This window comes from Brachycentrus maculatus, unplaced genomic scaffold (genome assembly GCF_059751285.1).
Source record: "Brachycentrus maculatus isolate JH-2025_06_01 unplaced genomic scaffold, ASM5975128v1 h1tg000440l, whole genome shotgun sequence".
Classification (NCBI taxonomy): domain Eukaryota; kingdom Metazoa; phylum Arthropoda; class Insecta; order Trichoptera; family Brachycentridae; genus Brachycentrus; species Brachycentrus maculatus.
In genome coordinates this window covers 661,135-679,060 of record NW_028281188.1, presented here as the reverse complement: position 1 = coordinate 679,060, position 17,926 = coordinate 661,135, and the positions used below count along the sequence as shown (strand labels likewise).

General features: G+C 33.3%; 1 protein-coding gene across 6 annotated transcripts in view; it reads left to right on the top strand.

Moving 5' to 3' along the window:
- The first annotated feature begins 5,612 nt into the window (after nucleotides 1-5,612).
- Nucleotides 5,613-17,926, top strand: part of ttk (zinc finger and BTB domain-containing protein ttk) — a 36,518-nt gene continuing 24,204 nt past the window's right edge. For 2 of the 6 annotated variants that reach the window (XM_088271441.1, XM_088271438.1), the window contains exon 1: nucleotides 5,613-5,704. The gene's annotated coding sequence lies outside the window, so the exon portion shown is untranslated. Of the gene's footprint in view, nucleotides 6,123-17,926 lie in introns of all 6 variants that reach the window. The other 4 variants (XM_088271442.1, XM_088271439.1, XM_088271443.1 and 1 more) reach the window with 2 other exon arrangements.

Sequence of the window (17,926 nt, the reverse complement as noted above, 5' to 3'; positions counted from 1 at the left end):
GAACTTCCAAGAATTTGAGTAGTGTGGTTGTCAATAATGGGTAGAAGTGGTGAATGTTACACATGTGTAAAGTGATCACTTTACACATGTGTAAACCGACCTATGACGTTCGTCAGCCCCGTAAATGCCCAGACTTCCATATTCTTCTCCATCTTTGATCAGATGTCAAAAAATAAGATGTATGGTAGATTCAGATAACATTTTCCAAGTGAGATTAAAATATATGTATACATTATTTGATATTTTTTATTAAATAAAATATTTCGTGATGAATGTGGAATAGGCGAAAATTACGTGCAAAGACAGACTAGTGTGGCGTTCTATTCTATCTGCCTGACCCTGCGGAAGCGGCGCATGTTTAGTTGATTAGTTAGTTTTAATAATGCCATATGATTATAAATTGTAAACTGTATTTTTGTTAACCGTTTGCCTTTTGAAACTCGATCAAATCTTATTGAATGGGACCACGGACCGGTTTCAGGAAATAAAAAACAGTTTTAAGTGTTACAAATATGATTCTTGTCGACTTCTTATAATGCTTGCAACAGAATAGCATTCGGAAAGAAACCTATTCCGACATGTCCCGTAAGGGAAACAGTAACTTCTGTTCGATGTTACATTAACTACTGTTACCATAATTGATTATTATTAAACATTTCGGGCGATACAACCGCTATCAAAATTGACGGTTCGTAAATTATGGCGTCACGAACGAAATATAAACAACAACGAAAATACACACAGTACCCACGTAGGTAGGTGACAATAATTAATTTAATTTCATTAATTGATTCGGCAGTTACTTTGTGTTGAAATCTATTAATTTTTATAGAAGTTTTACTTAGTAAACACCAATATTTCTTAAAATCTATTGTGACACATCGCTCACTCCTTTCAAGAACGCCATGAATTAAAAATCGACAATTTTCAGTTGTGCATGTTTTTGGAGTGCCCAGAAAATGTACTATATCCCAGCAAAAGCGGCATATTTTTAACTTAATATTTACTCGCTACAGGGCAGAAAGGGATGTTTTTGAATTTTGAAAAAAAGGTATGTTTTAATTATTTTTTTAAATTTACAAAATATTTTTCAAACGGAGAAAAAACCTTCAGATTTTACCTAAAAAGATCTGTTGCACACTAAAAAGTTCCATAAGTGGCTTGATATTTATTTTTAATACTTTGTATTATATTTTTAAAAATTAAAAACGTTCTCATGAAAAATCTTTTTATTTTATTTATGACGTTATATATATATATATATATATATATATATATATATATATATATATATATATATATATATATATATATATATATATATATATATATATATATATATATATATATATATATAAATATATATATATATACATATATATATATATATATATATATATATATATATATATATATATATATATATATATATATATATATATATATATATGTATATATATATATATATATATATATATATATATATATATATATATATATATATATATATATATATATATATATATATATGTATATATATGTGTGTGTGTGTGTGTGTATTTTTATAAAAATATACATATGCATTAGAGACTCGCACACTCATGGTTTCGTATAAACAAGTAAATAAATACTTTAAAAATAATAAATTTTACATAATCCAATAATGTTACAAAAAGGTGTCCTCGATCAAACGTAATTTCGAAATAGGCAAGTACGCGATGAACAAAAACATATAAACAAATATTTGTCTATGGATTTGTAAAGGGGGCGCTTCAGAATCGAGCGTTCGATTTTAAATTTTAAATGATTTTTTTCTAAGTAATCACCTCAGATGTGTAGGTAAGAGTGTGTAGGTACCTAGTGGTATGCACGACACATCGGGTCTATAATTCATTTATTTTATTTTTTATTTGATTTATTTCATAATACATAGATACATTCAAATATACATATGTATTTCATATATACATTTACTATATGTATTATTCGTTCTCATGATATGTTATTATTAACTCATTAATATGAAAAATCACAAGACTATCGGTAACATTCTTATTGAAATCTGTAGAGAACTAAGGGAGATATGAAGGTTTAAACTTAAGATATTTTAGTAAAATGAAAACCGGACACCGCTATACGTCATTTAATTTTACGTAATAGGGTATGTTATGCGACGTATCTCAAAATGTCTCTGTTTTATAGAGGTATAATAGTAGTAGTGTGGATTGTTCGTATACCACTACACTACTATTTGTGTTATAATTCTAACGTAGGGGGGGGGGGCTGGGAGGTGAACCTTAGACGTCAAAAAATAGAGCCGCCATGTCACCAATATTAAAATAAGTCCATCGTTTCTGTGACGTCATTCAATACCAACTTACGAAAACAAGGTTTTTACAAAGGCGAATTTTGCAAAAGTAAATAATGAATGAAAATATTGATTATATCGGCTGTAATAAACACAAAATGAGTCTTACACAATCATTTATAGGTTGAGCATGTTAAATTAGATATTCCTCCCGAGTGACAATACCCTATTCCCAACCTAAGTATTGACTATAGGAGAGATGGCGAACCTATGGCACGCGTGCCAAAGGTGGCACGCGAGAAGATTTTGCATGGCACGCGAATTGAGAGAAAAAAAGTACCTTTTCGATGTATTAACACTTGTTTATATTAAAAATATAAAGCTACACAAACATTTAATGCGTTTTTATTACCATGGTATGTGGCACGCGACATTTTATAATATCAAAAAAATGGCACTCAGGTTAAAAAAGGTTTGCCATCCCTGGATTATAGTAGAGTCTTTGAGAAATAGTATCATGCTAGCAGGTATGATAAAACGGTGGTGCCCAACCATTTCATCACCGCGGACCAGTCACCGTTTGATAATTTTACCTGAGAGGGAACGTTGATAGTTTAAATTTAAAATTTTTGATTTACCACTAGTAGCCTCTCGCCGTTTCACTGCAAGGGTAGGCAGAGAGGATGGAACGTCACACTCTTCTAACATACATTCCTAGCTTCCTTCACATCCATACATCTAGTCATATATACCCTCCGATTACGTAGACTTTTGAGACCACCAGATTTTAGGTTCTGATTGATCCGGTCGTGTAAAATCTTTTTCGGCCATCCTTGCTCTGTTCGCATTTGCCAAATATACGTTCTTAGCCATTCGCTCGCTATCCATTCGCTCCGCACGTCCATACCACCTTTAATCGCTTTTCTTAATCTTTTCTATTATCCCTAGTTCAGCTGTTGAAGATATTAGAAAGGAATATAAACTGTACTGAGATAATTGTTTTGATTTGATCATTTTAATTAAATTGTTTTTAACTACACTTGGATGGCTTGACTCTGGCCAATGCCTGTGCGTAATGGATTCTTCAGTTCTTTGGACACGTTGCGCGTGGCAATGAGGATAACATGGAACGACCGGTTGACTGGTTGTGATCGGTAGCCTGGAGGGGAACAGAGGGAGAGAAAGATCCCCACACGATGAACCGATCAGGTTAAGGCAGCAGCAGACATCTCGGTGGTTGGAGCGCTACGCGCAGCGCGTTCGAGGTATAACTGAAGAAGAGTTATTGCTTCCACAAGGGTCACAACCCTTAGTAATGAGGGCTGAGACGGAGAAGAGTTTTTGAAGATGTGTTTATAAATTACAGTTACACCAAAAAATAATAAATAGTGATTTGAGCTCAGTGAAGTGGTAAATTAATGGGAACCCGAACTTGTTGCTTTGCAATGAGACGGTTCCATCTGAAAGACACTTAAAGTGTGTCATTCATGTATAGTTTATTACGTTGTTTTATTTTTTGGTTACTAACACTGCATATTATGTAGATAGTTTCATTTATTGAGTATTTTCGCTTGTTTAAAACTTAACTTTGATTTTTAAGCAGGGCCTTAAGCGGCCCTTTACTGTTTGATTCACGGACCGGAATTGGTCCGCGAACCGGGGTTTGGGGACCACTGTGATAAAAAAAAGAAATGAGTCAAAAGTTCTATATTTATATATATATATATATATATATATATATATATATATATATATATATATATATATATATATAAATGAACCAATTTTGAAACATTGTTCTTGAATCACTACAACTTCACTAGAGACATCTATTAGTGAGATGAAAAGAAGCTTTTTATTGACTCCTATAATTGGAGACAATCCAGATTTGTGAACAAGTATTTGGACACACTCAAAATGTTGTAAATAATATATTATCATGTTGACAAAGAAGGAATCCGAATTCTTACGGATTGAATTATTACAACACGCTAACTGTTGTACTGCAAAGGTCGGTGTCTAATGGGGGAAAGGAATTTTTAATGAAGGACCCGTTTGAATTTGTAAGTATTATTATTATGATTGGGTTTGTGTGTTGCCAGTTACCACAGAGATAACGTTATTCGAAAGTGATTGACATTCCTGACTGATAACAATGACAGAAACAATAATTTTTCATAACATTCGAATCGTATCAACATTTTGTGATGATAATAATGCGAGCGGTCATTGGAAAATCAACAAATATTAAATATGTATGACAAGTAGCTACCTATTTATTAAATGGTAAACAGCTTATTTTAATTTCGTGATTTGTTTATTTTTTAAAGCGGGATATATCTTTATAGGTATATAATATGTAGTCATAAGAAAATCAGCAATATAACCAATTTTAGATTTATTTGGATTTCCATTCAATATTTATAATATAAGGGACTTTGTATTTTGAGATTAATGGAAAATTAACAAATAAAGACGATCCGAGTATCTCGAGTAAGTGAGTAGATACTTTGTAGTAGCAATATTGGAATTCTTTTCTGGGCATTTGAAAGTAGGCGGGAATTGGTCTAATGTAGGGGACGAGGCGCGTCGGGCGCATCGTGCTCTCGGCGGCCAAGTATGGGAAATAATGAAAATATTCCGAGTAAGTAGGCGCTCGCTAGCGATGCGCAGGACGAGTTTATTGCGTGGTTTTCTAGAAATCTACTTATAAAACTTTCTAACCCTCTTTCGGGGGGCGCGGGGCGAGGGGGGGCGCTGCCACGAGAGAGGGTACCGTCCACCGTCCTCATTGCCTCTCCTCCCGCCGTCGAGAGAAGCCATTTTTACCGAATCACGGCCGGTCGCTCCCGCGGTTCGCATGATTTACAAGAAAAAATCGTCCTTTTGGGTTTTTATTTGAAATTTATATTTTGTTTTACAATTTTTTGGCGCGCTCGTTACTCGCTTATCGAACGGGTAGTGGAAAATCGGTCGAGTTTTCGTGACTTTTGTGAAAAGTTTGCGAGTGTAATTCCGAGTGTCAGTCGAAAGGTAGTAAGGATATCGCCCAAAAGGAACTGTGAACTGTGGAGAAGTGGGAATATTATAGGATAATATTCGAGTGGCCGAGGAATCGGGGCGATCGCGGATCACCATCACCGTCAGCGCTGCGCGGTGCGCCTCCGCCCCTCCTAGATATTTTCCGCGCCTCGCTCGGTCACGCTCGCTCGGCCGCGCTCGGCGGGGATCGGCTGTTTCCGGACGACTCCGCTCTGCCCGAAGGGCGATTAACCCCGGCGTAGCGGGAGAGAGACGAAAAATTACGCTGACATGGCGTTCCAAAAACGGTGGTGATCGTGTCGCGTCTGGAGAAAAATTCACCCTCCGCTTCGAAACGACAGGAAAAATGAAGAGGTAAAGATTTTTGTAAACCTCAACCCCTGCCGCATCCTCTAGTGTAGTTTACTGTGTCCAAATTCCGCGTGTCAGTGTGATAAAAGTGTGTTTTCGACGGTGTTCCAAAAATATTACACGGGGTCGTCGCACTCTCCCCCGGATTAAAAATCAATATATTTCGATAAATCAATATTTTACCGTATTACCCCGCACCGAGATACGCCGCCATTTCAACGATGACGGTGTGTTTTTTGTCGTGTGATTATTAGAGTCCATTTTGACCTCGCTCGCTGTAGGGTGGCGCAGTTGCGAGCCAGTATCGGGTAGGCGGGGTGTGTGCGCGGAGCGAACAGGACCGCGGCTTTGTACAGACCTAACATGGCGGAAGGGCTGCGCCCGATTCCAGTTAAAGGGTAGACGACACTTTCCACGTAAGGTATTTTGTCACTTTAACGCGTATCGGTTACTGCGGTGTGTGTTTTTGCGAATGTCGACCATCGACTGGTCCCGTGTTATTATGTGTCGCGATCGGCCGTCGAGTGATGACGTAACGAGTCGCTCGGTGCGTAATAATAACCTAAGTGCCAACGCAGATAGCGCTCCTTGACACCTGTATGAGTCGTCTTACGCGACAATTATTATCTCAATAACCGAATCATACTGCCGAGTGTACATCAAAACTAAAACAGTCAAGATTCCAATTGGTATTTGTTCAATTTTATTATTCCCTCGGTCCAAATTGACAGTCCGAGATCCATAGATTGATATTCCTCACATTCCACGTCCATAGACAATTTGACGATAATTTCGGTCGTGTGATTTACCGTTTGCTGGAAGCGAAATACGGGAAATGGACATAAAAATGCGATTGATTCGAGTGGTGAACAGTTTTTAATACCGTAAATCGGTACGGAGAAGAAGTCGCGCTTCCCACCTGTGTCGCCCTCGATTCATAACCTTGATAGCTATCTCGAATAGGCGAAGTCGCCTCTAGCCTGTGGACGGCGCTAGGATAGGTGCACTAGACGTTACCACCGCTAGCTCGGCTAAATGACAGCGACAAATAAATGGCGGCGATTTTACGCTTTCCAGATGTTCACTCGGCGCTTGAAACGTGTCCGTTGCTAGAATTTTCCATTCCAGACATTCTAATTCACTTCTGTTTAGAAACTAACTCGATTCACGCGCTTTATTTTCCTCTTTCGGAAAAACATATTATTACTATACGTCGTCTATCAAACATATTATTATACTGTTTAAAACATTACTATGATAATTATTCAGTGATATTTTTTATTCCATGTACTTACAGTCAAACAAAATATAAAAAAGGATTTTATTTATAATACATATTACTTAATAATTGTTGCCGTAATAAAGATATGTAACAATTTATTTAAATATCTTTGTTACTGGAATATATACTTAAATGTGACAATATGTGACTTTACTGTCACAAAAATATAGAGGTATCCATTTATTTATCGTGTTGCGAGAATAGGGTGTGCAATTAATTATTACCTTTGCAGTAGTATAAAAATACGTTTTACAATTTTATGCTATTTCACACCAATTGACTAAATTATTTTATTTATTTTTTAAATTTATTTCTAGTTATATAGTTAAATTTTTTATACAATTTCTATACATTTCTACTTTATACAATCCTTTAATAACTCTCCTACAAAAGAGACTGAGCTCTTGTGCTTGGAGAAGGACTTTTTTATTCTTTTTTGTTGATAATATCATGTTATACATTTAAAAAAAGAAATTACAAGGGAAAATATATTTTTATGCGGTACAAGGGAGTTATCTTTATAATTTAAAGTGTGATCGGCATAAGTTTTTTACATTTTTTGAAAATAAATTTCCACATTTTTATCTCGATAAAATTCTATGATATGTAGAAAGGTTGTTTGTATGCAATGTTTAAAATACGTGTTCTAATAAGCTTATGTGATTATCTTAAGACTGATAAGACCATTAAAGCAATACTCGTCATCCTTATTTCACTATCTCGAGCGCCTACATTATCATAATTTTCACTCAACCTTTTTGATAACGACAAATAAAAAAAAGAAGAAGTTTACGTACCCCGTTGACGAATTTCGTATTAGAAGCTAGGATTATGGGAACTTGGTTTTATCGAAAAAAAAATTTTTTTCAAATCTATACCACGCGCGTAATTATGCAAAGTGTAGTCAATTTTAAAAAATTATAACCTTATTAAGCATACGAAATTTATAAATTTTTTACGTTTTTCATAAGTAGAATTTTTTTTTTATAAATTTGTAGACTAGCTAGTGAAATTAACCCACTTCTTCAGTAATTGGCCAACCAACCATCACGCCACTTTCCGCAGGGGTAGGCAGAGAGAATAGAACACTGCACCAATCTGTCTTTGCAAACAATCTACACCTCTTCCACATTCATGAATCGCCTGATATTTATCTGCCGATTATTCCATCTCCTGACTCGACCACTTTCAAGTATTTGAAATACTCGATCGTGCCAAGTTTTCCTCGGTCTTTCTCTGCTTCTATTACCAACCATATTCGCCATATAAATTTGGTTTACTAATTTGTTAATTTTAATTTTAATTTTGTACTTATTAATCTATTTTTTGTTGAGGAAACGATGCTTAGTTAATTTTTAGCTATTTCCAAAGATTTCTTAACGTTTTATGTTAAATTTGGAGAAAAAAAACACAAACTGGTTATTGTTTGTAGGTAGGTAACTTAGACATTTTAACTGCATATCGCTCACTCCTTTCAACAACGTCATATACCATATATCGTAAATTTTCAGTTGTGCATGTTTTTGGAAGGCCCAGAAAATGTATTATATCCCAGCAAAGCGGCATATTTTTACTTAATATTTACCCGCTACAGGGCAGAAAGTGTTGTTTTTGCATTTTGAAGAAAAAGGTATTGTTTAATTATTTTTTTTAAATAAACTAAATATTTTTCAAATGGAGAATAAACATTCGGGTTTTACCTAAAAAGATCTGTTGCACAGTAAAAAGTTCAATAAGTGGCTTGATATTTATTTTGAATACATTTCATTATTTTCTTAAACTTTAAAAACGATCTCCTGAAAAATCAAGTTTTTTGATAAATGACGTTGTTGAAAGGAGTGAGCGATATAACAATTCTAAGGCAATTCAATAAGCCACAAAATGTAGGATTTTAATATTTATATTCCGAAATATTTGTATTGAGTTATCTGAGTTTTATTTACATTTTAAATAAATGTAATCAGTTGTTTTTTTGTTTGAAAATAAAAACTATAAATTGATAGATGAATAAAAAATTATTTATTCTTCCTGGCTCCATCCCAACTGACTGTAGACTGTTGGAGTCAGCTCTCCTCGTCCTCAGGTTGTAGGTCCTTCTATCATATACAACGTCACCTAAGCCATGCCTTGGAATCATATATTTATATTTAGTATGCAGTGCATTATCGATAAAATTAAGAAAGGTGTGTTGAGATGGTTTTGACATGTAGAACGAATGAGTGAGGAAAGAACGGTAAAACAAATTTATGAGGCGAATGTAAGTGGAAAAAGGAGCAGAGGAAGACCGAGAAAAACATGGCACGATCAGGTATGCCAAATACTCGAAAGTGGTCAGGTTAGGAATCGTAACAATCGGCGGGTATGTATGAGGAGATGCATGAACGTGGAAGAGGCGAAGAATGTTTGCAAATTCTCTCTATTCTCTCTGTCTACCCCTGCGGAGAAGCGGCGTGATGGTTAGTTAGCTTAGTTAGTTAGTATGCAGTGCATCCAATTTATGGATATATTTATATAAAAGTAACTATTTTTCAAAAGTAGCTTTTTTGTTGCTGTAACTAATTTTATTATTAAGTAATTCTCTCAGGTGCTTATCATTAAAAAAAAACTGGTATCGGTTAAAAACCTTATCATAAATACTCTTTATTCATGAAACACGTAAGTGACATAAGTGCGATTCATCTGCCATCTCTCTTCATTTATAGCGTGTTGTATCACTCGCACAATATACTTTGAAAAATTGACATTAAAATTGTTTTCTATTCTATCACTGCGTTGAACCAAAGAGTGCAATTACGAGATATGTTGACATATTTAGATAGGGTTTAGCATTCAGCATATTTTTGTTGTTGGAACTAAATATGCAATCAAATAAACCTTGTCATCTACAACCAATAATGCAAAGGACTCTGCATCATATTGAATCAGTGTTATCTTGATCATTACTTACATGAAGGCGAGGTGATCACTCCTGCGCTTCAGGGACCAGTCCAGGGTAATATTAAATAAATATTAGAGTGTAAAATCACTAATATCTATTGTGTTTCAATACGTTCCGCATCATTTTACGGTGTTTGAATCGGATCAATACAGTGTTGACTTGATCGTTAACGTAACTACAGCAAAATCATTAGCTAGGACTACTTTAAAACTATGTGTATTATCTTTGAAATTTTTTTTGGAAATGATCCCAAATATAAATAAGTATAAACTAATAAACTCCCTAAAGAAATAAAAAAAATAGATGATATAAAAATCCTCAAGAAAAAAATTAAAGCTCTATACATTTAAATCTTTAAAAAAATATATTAAAAAAACTATTATATCTTTTATTATATAACATTAAACCACGAGTGTAAGTCCCTTTCCAAGCACAAGAGCACAGACTCTTTTATGGAGAGGCACAGCGAATCGAAATATAAAAGTTCTACATATGTATAAATGATTCAAATGTTATTATGTTATAAATAAAAATGTAAATATATTAAATGAATAAAAAAAAAAAAAAAAATATCAGAAATTTTATCAGCAAGTTAAAATGGCATTCAATAGTTCAAAGATTTACATAAGAATCATACAAGTATGTCTTCTTTAGTCAGCTACTATCTTTAGTATCAGATCTAGCAGATATGTAGGAGGTCACGGGCACACACATGAGCAATAACAAAAAGCACATGTTATTTTTGAGTTGTTCATCGTCTGTCGTATGATAAATACATGTTTATGAAGAAGAAAAAAATCCTATCAGTGAAAGTGAATCAATATATTTTTTTGTACATTTTCTGTTGTTACAACTGTATTCATTGGGTGTGTCAATATATTAATGGGTGCAGACAGTAGTAGGTACCTCAATTTACAAACTTAGATCTCTAAATACAATTTCCTATCACGTCTTCTAGGAAATCATTTGATCCATTATCAGATTTGAAATTATTAAGCTAGTCCTAATACTTAAACATTCTCACCTGATGAATCTCTCCATACACACACACCTGTTCTTAACATACACAATATTGCAAAAAATAACACGTATATGCAGTACGCATCTTCTTCTTCTTGACTCCATCTCAATTTATCGTCTTTGTAGTCTGTTGGAGTCAGCTCTCCTCGTCCTCAGGCTGTAGGTCCTTCTATCATAGACAACATCACCTAGGCCATGCCTTCGAACCATGTTATCTTTCTGTAGCATCCATGAATTTTTTAGTCTTCTTCTAGATGTCTTTCCAAGAAAGATCCACGGCAATTGCCTGTTTCACAATATGTACATGCAGTACACACACACACACACACACATATATATATATATATATATATATATATATATATATATATATATATATATATATATATATATATATATATATATATATATATATATATATATATATAAATATGCAAAAAAATTAATGTTTGTTTAAAATCTTCTTAATTTATTCTCACATTGACTTGAAAGTTTTAACACAACGTTGCATTTGAATATGTGCATGTTATATCTATGAAAATATAAAAGATAGGCGTTTTTACCTGTGAGAAGAATAAAATTGTGCTCTTATATTTATTTAATCATCATTTAATGATGAGTCATCTTCCACAAGAGTCACAACCCTCAGTAATGAGGAATAAGACGGAGAAGAGAGTAATGATAAAGTTAACACTGGATCGATCCAGTGCGGTGCTCAATGCACCATTGGGTGTATGCACCAGAGTCGGAAGACCTATGAATAACTTATTTTCTATAGTTGCAATGATTTGTGTATATTCAAAAGAAAATGTTATGACTTTCTAATATTTTCTCTGATATACAATCAACGAAAGTTTTGCCTTGTTCAAATATCAAATTGTATAAGATTCGATCGGCCATAAAGGTGTAAATACTGGCTGGAGAATATATTAAAACGCCTTCAAAGCATTTCATTTGAGTTGAGTTTCTTTGGCAGTGCACAATAGATGAATTTGTTTATGTAAACAAATTACTCATTCAGTTAAGGAGAAAATTTAAATCATTCTGTGGTCTCAATCTTGTGGATTGGTTTGCAGCGACAAATGACACCTCCTTGGCCATTCCGGTCTATCATGCACCACCCTCTTCGGCTCCTCATATGTTGAACAGCCCATGTCGTATAAGTTGCAAAGATATTCGTGGAGTGGGTCTCCTCTGGCCATCGTTCCCTCTATTACCAGGTGCAGGAAACCCTCCTGTCGCAACACGTGGCCGATCCATTTGGCGCGTCTCTTGGAGATAGTCGCGAGTAGGTGACTTCTTTCTTGGATTATTTGTAGTACCTCGTCGTTTGAGATATGGTCTGTCTCTCCAGGATATCCCTAGAATTCAATCAATAATATGTAGCATCCAATACAAGGTTTTATGCATTTTTTCTTTATTTATTGTTTCGGCATTTACTTTGTGTTATGACATGATTATCCGCCTCCTTAGTGTAATGGTCAGCACGCTCGGCTACCGTTCTGGAGGTCCCGGGTTCGATTCCCAAGGGGGGTAAAATAAATATTAGTGATTTTTTCACTGTAATATTTATTCAATATTACCCTGGACTGGTACCTGAAGCGGAAGGCTGATCACCTTTACTTCATGTGTAAACGATCAAGATAACACTGCGTTTATATGACGCAGTGCCCTATGCACCATTGGGTGCGGATAAGGGTTTTTATTTTATATTTATGACATGATTAAATTACAAATAAAACACTAGTTTACGAATTAATTTTTAAATCAAACACAGATTTTTTGCTTATTTATTTTTTTACAAAAATGTTAATAATATTAGTATAAAACCACTCACCAATAACGATGAGTTGTTATATTAATAATATATTTGTAAAAAAATAAATAAGTAAAAATGACTAACCACAAAGTAAATGCTTTAAATATTAATAAAATTAAGAATATAGATTTTTGAGTCTACTAAGTTGTATTTTATAAAAAACACATTAAATTAATATTGTGACAGTTGTTTCGCTTAGTTGTGGCATTTTCAAACAAATTTATTTTTAATAAAATACAACTTAGTAGCCTCCAAAAATCTGTGTTTGATTTAAAAATTAATTCATAAATTAAAATGGAGTTCTACAAATTAAATGCCAAATCAATAAACAAAAACACTAGTTTTTTACCACTTGAGTTATGTTTTGTTATGACTAGTTTTGGAAGCTACTAGGTTAATTATACAATATAATACGTATAAGTATTTTAATAAATATTGATGTCTACCAAGTAAAAAATAGATTTAAAATCTATTATAATATTGCTCTTACAAAAAAATACTAAGATACCAATTATTATGTTTTTCTACTTAATTTATTTCATTGTCAAACTAGTCTGATAATGTCGATAACGACCAAATCTGGTCACTGTTATTGAAAATAACAATTGCATGTAGTATAGTTCCACCGAGAAATGTTGGCAGAAAATTTATTGTTATTAGCTGCAGACCTTGAAAATTGCAACAGCTTGTTCAATACGCCTTTACAAATAAGTGTTTAAATCTTAGTTAAATTTAAATAGTCATTTTTCCACCTAAAGCATAGGCTCCCAAACTTTTTTAGTCTGGCGCCCCCCTATTAAAATTTCTCATTCATCAAAGGGGAAAGTGAATCGCCTAGGAAGGCATAAAAATATTTATTTTACTACTTAGCACTTCTATCTGTCTCTTTGGGCTTCTTATGCTGTGTAAAAGTCTTCTAGAAAGACCGCAGGGGGGCGTTATCGCCCACTTTGAGAAATACTGACCTAAAGGTTATCAATTATGCATTTTACGCTCAGTGATTTTGTCCAATCTGTATACGTTTTTAAAATAAAGTGTATATCACACTTTTTTTTAACAGTTTATTAAAAAAAATATTGCATCACTTTTCCTATCAGATTCACAATTAAAAAAAAAAAATTTTACCAACGTTACTTCCAGCGATTTGTTGCTAGTACATGTAATACATTGAGCACTGTGTGGTTGCCTGCAAGCGGAGAGTCCAAAGTTTAGGTGTGGTTAGTTTGGTATTGTTCCTTGATATACTACCTTCTGTGGTCGCATTTCATCAACAACAATTGTATACGGTTAAGCAGAAACATTCCAACAAACGCAAGGCTGAAATTAACCTCCTTGAATATAATTTCTCTTCTAAAAATAATTGTTAAAAATTATTAAAGTTATTTCATGAAATTGAAGCTGATTAAAATACAAAATATAGGTAATTCATTCATTCATAATAATAATAATAATAAATCCCTTACCGCACCCCAATGGTGCATAGGGCACTGCTTCATATAAACGCAGTGTTATCTCGATCGATTACACATGAAGGAAAGGTGATCATCCCTCCACTCCAGGTACCAGTCCAGTGTAATATTGAATAAATATTAGAGTGAAAAAATCACTTATATTTATTAAACCCCCCTGGGAATCGAACCCGGGACCTCCAGAACGGTAGCCGAGCGTGCTGACTATTACACTACGGAGGCATTCATTCATATTAATAATAAATTAAATAACTGTATTAAGGGGATATTTGCTATCACAGAATTCATTCTACCAGAGACCACCGGATAAATCATGTCTGTTCACGTCGAATTAAAAAAATATATAATTTAGATATTTAGTTTTCTAGAATACATATATACAGAAAAAATAATTTTTATCATTATTTTTAAATCCTTACCTTTCAATTACTCTTTTCTTTTCAAAGCCATCTAATTATTTCGAAGAAAAACTTATTTTTTCAATGCAAAAACGTTGTTTTAAGAAAAATCAATTACGTAAAATGTTACCTAGGTTTAGGGAAAATTAAGCTGCGACGTAACGAATGCTGGGCCTTAACCTTTGGGTTATTATTAAAAAAGGAGATAAAAATACATAGGTTTTTTTTTTTCGTAACATTTTTCAATGACAATACTTATTGACAATATACCAGACAAAATTTAACAATAGATCCCCGTCTATGACCCTTTTTACATCCTTTGCAAGTCAAAGGTTCTCAACATAAGATGTCGCTGGATAATTTTTTGTAATAATACTCTATTGAATACTTTTACAGATACATTTTGTATTGAATGTAATAAATCAATCAACATAATCTTAACATATTCTGCAAATGAAGTAGCCAGTGATTGTTAGCTGAAATACTAAACGCGCGGTATGAGATATTGGTATGCATAGGGCGAATATGAACAATTTGACGTATCACCAAAGTTTCTGTGCTTGCAGATATACTTTTTTGTACCTGAACATATTGACGGCCCCTACATAAAGTACTCTATCTTCAAATCGCTTACTTTACAGGAGAAAGTTTAGAAGATTTTTTTAACGTATTTATTTTTATTAATTAACGGTTTTATCTGAAATTCTAAACTAGTATTATACATTAAAAAACAAGATAAAATAATCTATTGAATCATTTTAAAACTTTAAGCTTTGTCAAAATTAAGTAGTTAGCGTTTTAGGAGTTCAGTTCATTTAAAAAATTCGACGTAGATAGCGTCTTATACGCCTGAAAACTAGGCGTAATTTATTTTATATATATATTTTTTGTTTATTTATATTTGTAGATATAAATTAACAATAAAATGTAGGTATAATGGTCTGTATAACGTACACCCAATACCTCAAAATTGACTAAAATGTAGTTAGAGCACTTTACGTACGGCATGTCGATATGGACAATAATATACGTATGGGTGGAGCGGATAATATATTTATACAAACAAAAACAAAGAAACTGAAGTATACATTGAGATTATATTGATATGTCTGTATTCATTTATCTTTGCTCGGATTGTTCAGTCAATTATCCTAATTTTTACTATAGGTGTCGTGTTTTTGAGTTAAATGATATTTATATTTACAACATTTTGAGTGTGTCCAAATACTTGTTCACAAAATCTGGATTATCTCCAATTACGGGAGTTATTTTCATATTTGTCAATAATGGGTTGAATTGGTGAATGTTACACGTGTGTAAAGTGATCACTTAAACCAGCCTATGACGGTCGTAAGCCCCGTAAATGCCCAGACTTCCATATTCTTCTTCATCTTTGATGAGAAGTCAAAAAATAATATGATATTTATATTATTTCGAGAAATAAAAAGACTTAGTGTTTTGATCCACTCACATTTTTATTAACCAACTAGTTTCGGCAACAACCTGTTGCCGTCTTCAGGGTTTAATTCATGACTTTATGACACAAAGTATTTTTATTTCTCGAAATAATATATCAATATAATCCACAAAGTCATCCTTTCAATATTCAAAACATAAATGATATTTCTTCATCTAATACTGTTCAGTCTAATTAATAAGTAAAATATGGAAGTCTGGGTATTTACAAGGCTTACGACCTGACATACACTGGTTTAAGTGATCATTTTTATGCAAATGTAACATTCACCGTTCTGCCCATGATTGACAAGTTACAGGTGTATAAAGTGATTACTTAAACCAGCCTTTGATAAGTCGTAAGCCCTGTAAATTTCCAGACTACATACATGTTGAGATGTCAAGATGTTGTTATTAATTTAGCTTTTCTCAATTCTTGAACAATATCAGATGAATCCTTTGACTCAAAAACTCAAAAACGTGATACCTATAGTAAAAATTATGATAATTGACGGAACAATCGGAGCAAAGATACATTTCATAACAAAGAGGTTTTTTTTATGTTAAAAATAAAAATGATTAAGGAAACACTTGTTTTTATACCACTTGAGTTTATTAATGACTACTAGTTTCGGAAGCTAAACTTGTTTGAATAATAACTAAAATATAATAAAAAACTGTTCTGTAAATAAAGAGAGGGTTAAGTTAAGGGGAGGGGGTTAGTCAAGGGGCGGAGTTAGAAAACAAAGGAAAAATGGAAATCAAAGGTGAAGAATTTTGAAACAATAAAAGATTTAATAAATTATTGTTAGAATTTAGATTTTTTTGGAAAAACAAGTGTTTCCTTAATCATGTCTTACCACAAAGTAAATGCCGAAACAATAAATAAAATATGTTAAAAATTAATAATTGATAATTAATTTTTATAAAACTGAATGTGTTTTCATATCCCCTCGGTGGGTCGGTTGTTTTATGTTTAAAACGTGACAAATTATCATTACTATGCCAGCTAGCGCTGGGTTGTTTTACGATAACACGACATTCCACGGTTATGTGATGCACTTAAAATAGCAAACGGTGCTAGATTTTGTATTCTCGGTAAAACGTGCCGGGTTGCACTTTCAATAAAAACATCCTTCACGGGATTGCTGTATCACCATTCTGTCATTTCCTCGAGACAATGGTTGTCTTTCAATTGTGAACTCTCAGCATATTGTAGAAAATTAGCTTAGGCTACTCAGTAAAGTTGAGCAAAGTAGAAAAAACATTTTAATTTTACGCAAGTGTTTCTTCCTTTAAAACGCAGGTTCCCAAACTTTTTTAGTCTGGCGCACCCCTATTAATATGATTTATTTGGCGTTTAATTTGTAGAACTCCGTTTAAGAAGACTCAAAAACTTAGTAGATTCAAAAAATCTGTGTTTGTTTTAAAATGAATACATAAAAACCTATTAATATTTCTTGTCCATGGGGAAAATAAAGCCAGAATGTCCCATCATAGAAAGAGGGAATGAAGAAAAATATATGTCTTACTTCTTAGCACTTCTATCTGTCTCCTTTAGCTTCTTATGCCCTGTAAAAGTTTTCTAGAACGCCTACAAGGAGGCATTATCGCCCACTTTGAGAAATACAGCTTTAAAACGTAATAATAATAAGAAAAATAATTTATTTAAACAACCTTATCATTTATACTTAAGCCGTATCGTATGTGTCATTGCACAACATGCTAGGTATTATTATTTGGTTTGAATTTTATCTCTCTTCGTGTTCTTCTGCCCCTATCAGCACCCAACGGTGGATAGGGCACTGCATCAGAATGATGCGGTGTTTACATGATCAGTCATC